Source organism: Nannospalax galili, unplaced genomic scaffold (genome assembly GCF_000622305.1).
Source record: "Nannospalax galili isolate Female #2095 unplaced genomic scaffold, S.galili_v1.0 scaffold199, whole genome shotgun sequence".
Classification (NCBI taxonomy): domain Eukaryota; kingdom Metazoa; phylum Chordata; class Mammalia; order Rodentia; family Spalacidae; genus Nannospalax; species Nannospalax galili.
Window position 1 is genome coordinate 1,772,283 of NW_008343559.1, and position 7,381 is coordinate 1,779,663.

The 7,381-nt window shown below is 45.1% G+C and overlaps 1 protein-coding gene across 2 annotated transcripts in view; it reads left to right on the forward strand.

The window, feature by feature from the left end:
• Positions 1-464: 464 nt before the first annotated feature.
• The window catches only part of Adipor2 (adiponectin receptor 2), a 49,501-nt gene continuing 42,584 nt past the window's right edge, over positions 465-7,381 (forward strand). For both annotated transcript variants that reach the window (XR_003850564.1, XM_008839752.3), the window contains exon 1: positions 465-663. The gene's annotated coding sequence lies outside the window, so the exon portion shown is untranslated. The remainder of the gene's footprint in view (positions 664-7,381) is intronic.

The window sequence follows — 7,381 nt, forward strand, 5'->3', positions numbered from 1 at the left end:
TTATCATACATATGGCAATAAAAGGCAAACCCAACTGTTTGGGGAAGTTGACTAAGGCTTTCGGAATCCCGAAACCTTCACAAGACGACGCCTAGCATTATGTTGGCTGCTGACACAAACACACGCTCCGGCCCAAATCCTTAAATTCTGGCTTCGGCCCACGAAGTGTTACTGGTTTCCACAGAGCTGGAGGGATGCGTCCGGAGCCGCCCAAGTTTCCTCTTGTCGCTGGGGAGACGCCAGGGAAGTTGGGCGAGCCAGGCCGGGGCACTCCCCCCGGCACTGTTTACGTTAAGTTCCTGGCCGAACCACAACTCCCAAGCTGCACCGAGGGTCTAGAGCCTCCAGAGGGGCGGCTTCCGGTTCGGGCCGGTGCGCTTGAGCACGGAGTGTGGTCTGATTGGCTCCAACCTCCTCGTGCGATGCGCGTCAAGTTGACGCGCAGTCGCGGGGGCGGGGCGACGCGGTGGCGGCGGTAGCGGTCGCGGCGGCGCGAGCACAGTCCCGACGCGGCAGCGCGGTGGCGGCGGCGGCTCCACCGGGCGGCCCCCTCCCTTCGCGCCCTCTCCCCTCCCCTCCGCGCTGCTCCCCTAGGCGCCGGACTCCACTGAGGGGCTGTGGAGGGAGAACGCGGTTTCCCGGGCGCAACGGATTAGTCGGAAGGTGAGGCTGAGGGACAGGTGTCCCCGGCGCGGGCCGGGAGCTCGCGCTTGTCCGGCCGGGAGCTCGGCGGAACTCTGCCCTACGGCCGCGCGGGGGCCGGCTAGGGGGGTGTGGGGAGGGCGAGGGCCGCGCTCCTTGCAGCTGCTGTCACGGCTGCTCGGTGCACTCGCAGCTCAGCGGAGGCTCGGAAGCTCCTGGCACTCAGACTCTCCTCGCCCCCGGGGCCGGTGCCCTTCCGGACTGGGCGCGACGGGAACGGTGTCTGTCACTTCTAGGATTCTCCGGGCGGCCGGCTTGGTTCTGGACTCGGTTCTACTTTTTGGCGACTGGGATGGGAAGGGTGCCCTCACCTCTCCTTAGGTGGCGCTTCTGGCAGCCGCTGCGGGATAGTTGGTGGGCCCAGTTTTCTCCACCCCGACGGGCTTTTATCTATCTGCCAGGGTTAGCTTGTTTGGGACTTGCTGGGAACGGTCCTAAAACTAAGTTTTTAGGGGTCCGAGAGTTGATTACATCCTTTTCTCTTTTCGGGCTTTTTGACCTTGATTTTTGCTTCTGGAGTTTGACAACTTCACGAGAGGGTCGAACTGTGAAATATTTGGTAGAAAGATGACATGCCCAACTTGGATTCGATGGGGGTGCATTGCTTCGCTGGGAGTTTTGATAATGCTTTCAGTCGAATGATCTCTTAGTTTTATTTTCTTTCTTGTAGATGTCTCATCACTGTATTTTTTTTTAACTTTTAAAATTCAATCGAGTTTGTGTGTGTGTGTGTGTGTGTGTGCGCGCGCCGCGCCTGTGCGCCCGTGCGTGTGTGCGCGTTCATGATGGGGGAGTGCTACACATGCCTGGCTCTAGCAGGTGTAGAGGTCAGATGACAACTTTATAAAGTTGGTTCTCTGCTGACTTCAGTGGATTCCGAGGATAGAACTCTGGCCTCCAGGCTTGCTTGGCAAGCGTCTTTACATGCCAAGCCATCTTGGCATGTGTCATCTTCAATATACTTTCCTAAAGCAGACTGGCCACCTCTGCCTCCCAGGAAACTTGTTTAAATACACCAAAGTTTATTTTTTAATGATATTTAAAGTTATTTGATTGTAAAACTCTCCCAGTTAAATGGGGTTTGAGGGTTTTTTTTTTTAATTTTATTTTTTTATTTTTTGAGGCAGGATCTCAGTCTTGTAGCACTGGTTGGCCTGGAACTTATGCAGCCTAGGCTGGCTGACCTCAAACTTTAAGGAATCTCCTGCCTTAGTCTTCTGAGTGCTGAATTACAGGTCCCAACCACCACATCAAACCCTAATAAAAAGTTAAAAAGAAATTCCTTCAACTCAAAGCTTTTTTGTTGTTGATTTTGAGACAGGTTGTAATATGTTGCCCAGGCAAGCCTTGAATTCTTTTTTTTTCTTTAACACAGGGTTTCACTATGCATCCCTGGTTGGTGTGGAACTTACTATGTAGCCCAGGCTAGCCTTGAACTCAGAGATCCTCTTGCCTCTGCCTCCCCAGTGATGTAGTCTTGAATCATTCTCATTCTCATTCTCCCCGCTCCCCCTCTCATCTTCGTTTCTGGCCTGAACCTCCCTTGTAGATCAGGCTGGGCTTGCTCTCACAGAGATTTGCAGCATCTGCTAGGATTAAAGGTCCAGCTAGTGTTGAATTCTTAATCCTGTCTCCTTCTGCCTCTGGAATGTTGGGATTATGGGCAATGCCCCACTCAAAGCTTTATTTTTATTTTGCTTATTTTTTTGTCTTTTTGAGACGGTCTCCTTGTAGTCCCAGCTGCCCTGAAACTCACTGGACCAGGCTGGCCTCCAGCTCACAAAGATCCACCTGTCTCTGCCTCCCAAGTGCTGGGATTAAAGGCTCCACCACACCCTGCTAAAGCTTTATTTTTAAAGGGAGATTATAGATTTGTCAGTTCTAAAGTTTAGGGTATCTTTTTATGAAAGGACACCTTAAAGTTTCTTTACAACCCTCTGACTCCTGATTAGAAGATAATTCTTATTTTCATTCTTTCAAATTTGTCACAGTGCTGACTGTGATGATTTGTAAACTAAAATTATTCCTTGTGACTTCCACTCATATGGTGGCCACTTAGCTGATTGGTGGTGAATTATGAAATTTGAGAAATTCAAATTAAATATGAAAGACGTCTTTCCAGCTTCTGTTCGTAACTGACTACCCACCAGTGCATTTCAGTCTTTGGGCTGTTTAGTAGCAGATTTTGTCTTCTGTGGATGAGAGTAAGATTTCTAGAGCTTACAGAGTTTGTATTTTTTTTTAAGGTGGGCTCATGTGAATTTGTAAATGAATGTATTTTTTTTTCAAATTTGTAAATGAATGTATTTTTTTTTCATGAGTTGCACCAATTTAGTGCCCTTTCTTTAGAATAAGTCATATTTTGTTTCGCTAAATGAAAATAGTTCTTTTTATTTCAGAGGTTGACAAACTTTACAACCTCAGGTCAAGTCCTGCCTGCTGTCTGTCATAAATAAAGTTTTTACTGGAACATAGCCACATGCAGTTGTTTAGGTATTATCTGTGTTTGCTATTGGGGTACAACGTTGAGTTTCATAGTTGTGACAGACTATCTAGGCTAAAATATTTATTATCTAACCGTCAATAAAAAGAAGTCACTGTATATTTAAGGCTACAGTTGTACATATCTGTAATCCTAGTACTTGGGAGGCCAAGGCAGTAGGACTCTTGAGTTTGAGACCCTGTCTCAGAAAAAGTGTGTGGAGGAAGCATATTCAGTGTAAAAAAGTCAGGAAAATATAAAAGGAAGTGAAAATTGTCCAGAATTGTACTATTGTACTATTGGGATGTACTATTAGAGGGTGATTTTTGTTATTGTGGAAATTATCCTTATAGAATCTTGGTAATCATCTTTAAAAAGATTTATTTTATTTTGTGTGTATAAGTGTTGGCCAGAATGTATGTATGTGTTCCACCTGCATGCAGTGCTCATGGAGGCCAGAAGAGTATATCAGATCTCCTAGAATCTGAGTTACAGGCAGTTGTGAGCTGCCTTGTGCGTGCTGGGAACCAAACCTGGTCCTCTGCAAGAACAGTACATTCTCTTTCACTGCCAAGTCATCTCTTCAGCCCCTTGGTAATTATTTTTTTTGTGAGTGGCTTGTATTGTTAAATGTTGGTTGGTTTATAATCTGCTTTTTCTTTTTAAACAAAGGTTTATTTTATTTTTAATATGTGTATATGTGTTTGTGTGATGGTATATGCACATGTGGATGTGGGTGATAGTAGAGTCCAGAAGAGAGTGTTGGATGTCCTGGAGCCACCTGATGTGTGTGATGAGAACCGAACTCAGGTCTTTGCTTGAGCCATCTCTCCAGTCCCAATCTGCTGGCCTTGACCTCACTCTGCAGGTCCTGGGGGTTGAACTCAGGTAATCAGTGACTTTATGGGATGAGTTGTCTTGCTGGCCTGGGTTTATTTTAAATGAAGGCTATAGATGTTCCTAAAAGTAACTTGTTGGCCTGCGGGATGGCTCAGTGGGTAAGATTGCTTGCTGTTTAAGCATGAGGACCTGGGTTCAGATCCTCAGACCCCAGGTAAAAGTCCTATAACTCTAGCACTGTGGGGGTGGAGACAGGAGGAGGCTTGCTGGGCTTGCTAGCTGCCAGTCTAGATCCAGGTTCATAGAGAGAGTATATAAAGGAATAAGGTAGAGAGTGATAGATCGGAATACCCAACACCCTCCCCTGGCCTCTGTGGTGTGTGTGCATGGGCACAGGTGCGTATGCACACAGAGTAACTTGCTCTTCATTACTGCCTGTTTCAGTATCTTTCCCTTTGGACTTTTCTGGGAGAGCAGAACTAAATTTTTTTCCTTGGTTGTGCTCTATTTTCTGGAAGTCTTAAGCCGCTTTGGGTGTATGTACCTCCTTGGACATGTTCAGTTTCTTGGAGTGTTTTTTTTTTTTTAAATAATTTATTGAGAATTTCATACAGGCATATAAGCATATAAAATGTTTTGATCAGATCCATGCCCACTCCCTTCTTGGAGTGTTCATGCTGCTCCTTGCTGAAGCAGTGGTCCCTGGCAACCCACTCATTGTATGATTTTTCTGCATTCTCTTCTTTTTTCTCAGTTAATGCTCCTGGAATGGAATCTTTAGCACCCAATTTTCCATATTTCCTGCATCTTTGACTTTTATGGAGCCCTCTTTGGGCTTACCCTGGAATTTTATGGCAGACATTTGAGGATTCAGAAGAAATGTATCAAAATTGTATCATACAAATCTTTACTTTTGTATGTGTGTTTGTAGTATGTGAGTGTGGTGTATGCATACTGTGGCCATCATCACTTAAAAATATTTATGTATATATGTGTGTGCCTGAGTGTATTTATGTGCACCACATGCATGCAGGAGCCTTTTGAAATCAGAAGAGTGTTGGATCCCCCAGAACTTGAGTTACAAGCAGTTGTGAGCCACCATATGGGTGGTGGGAACCTAACCTGGGTCCTGTGCAGGAGCGGCCAGTGATTTTAACCTCTTGAGCCATTTATCTAGGCCCTTATCACTTATCTTTGTTTTATGCTAGGCCAGGTATTGAGCAAGATTTTTTATACCTGGCTAGAGGAACATTGGACTGTTACCTTAAAAATTAAAAAGCTAGAGAGATGGCTCAGCAGTTAAGAGCAGTCAGCACCCACATGGTGGCTATGAACTGTCTTTAACTCCAGTTCCAGGGGAATCTGAAGCCCTCTTCTGACCTCTGTATCATTGCATGACACGGGTGCACTTACATACATGCAGGCCATGCACTCATACACATAAAGTAAAAATAATAAAATATTTTTTTAAAAATTAAAAATATATATCGTGGGTGGGTGTGCGCGCGCGCGTGTGTGTGTGCATGTGTGTGTGTGCGTGCGTGCGTGCGCGTGCGTGCACCAGTCATCACACACTTGTGAAAGTCAGAGGACAACTTTGCAGTTGATTCTCTTCTACTTTTATATGAATTCTGAGACTCAAACTCAGGTTGCCAGGCTTGCTCAGCAAGTGTCTTTACCTACTGGGCCATCTTGCTGCCTCGGTTAGGTTATCTTTTATAGCATTGATTATTACTGGTAGGGTGTTCCCAGTTTTTTGTTTGTTGGTTCTTTTTCTTTTTTGAGACAAAGTCTGGCCATATAGCTTAGGCTGGTCTTTGAACTCTTGATCTCTCCTGAGTGCTTGAATCACAGGTGTGTGTCACTATGCCCAGATCACAGAATTCTTGTTTGTAACACTGTTGGTCACAGTCATAAGCAAGTGACTGATCTCCTGTTACTTTGTGTTGGCAGAGACTTGCCCAAAGGTGAAATTAGAAAGCTTATGGATTCCCACCTATCTAGCAGTAAGGTTCCCAGAACTTTATCTTCATTTAAAATTATTTTTGAAGGCTGAGTGTAGTGGTATAGTCCCAGCTGATATAGTCCCAGCACTTGGAAGGTAGAGGCAAGGGGATCAGGAGTTCAGGGTCATCCTCTGGCTGCGTAAATTGATTAAAGCCAACCTGGGCTACATGAGACTCTTATTTCAAAAACTATTATAAAGGGGGAGTATCGGACTGGGGAGATGGCTGAGTCAGTTACGTACTTGCTGTACAAGTTTAAGGACCTGAGTTCGAGCTCCAGACCAACGTAAAATATAGCTGGGTGTGGTGGTGTGCTTGTAATCCCAGGACTGAGGAGTCCAGATAGGTGGATGCCTGGGGTTTGCTGAAAGCCAACCTAGCCTAATTGGTGAGTACCAGGATCAATTGAGAGAACCTGTTTCAAAAACCAAGATGGAAGGCATATGAGGAATGACATCTGAGGTCCTCTTCTGACACATACAGACACGCACAGATATAAATAAAACTCATGTTCTTAGGTCAGCAAGATGGTGGGAAGGAGAGAATAGGTTCCTGCAAGTTGTCCTTTGACCTCCACATGTACACTGTGGTGTGTACACATACCTACACACGCAAAATAAAGTGTGAAAAAATAAGGGGGCAAGAGAGCTGGCTCAGTGGTTAGGAGCACTTGTGGCTTTTGCAGAGGACCTGGGTTCACTTCCCAGCACCTGCATGGTGGCTCACAACCTGTAACCCCGGTTCCAAGGAATCCATTGCCCTTTTCTGGCCTCCATGGGCACCAGGCACACACAGTGCACTCACACGTAGGAAACACAAAATAAAAACAAATAAATCCTTTAAAAAATTCTCATGTTCTTTAAAAACAAAAACTAAAAAGATTTCCTCCACAGAATTTTCTAGATGCTTTGGAGACTTTTGTGCAAAGCTTTAAGAATCATGAGTCAATTAGATAGCTGAAAAATTAAACATCATTTTTTTCTTAATTTGATTTTTGGGTATGTTTATAATAACTTCAGCCTTGTGTTTTGTACTTTTCTTTGCCCCTGGCATATTGTATCAGTTGGTCTGTTGCTAATGGTCCTGTTTTTTTTCTCTTATCCTAGGAAGAAAGTTAAAGCAATGAGCTCTGTGTAATGTTTCTTGCCTGTGATTTCAGCACCCAAAAGTTGAGAGTGCCAGGCTAGCCTGGCCTAAATAGCAAGACTCTTAATCTCATTAAAAAAAAAAAGTCAGCTAGGGGGCATGCCTTTAATTCCAGCACTCAGGAGGCACAGGCAGGCGGGTCTCTGAGAGTTCAAGGCCAGCTGAGGCTATAGGGAGACCCTGTCTCAAAAAAAAAAAAAAAAAA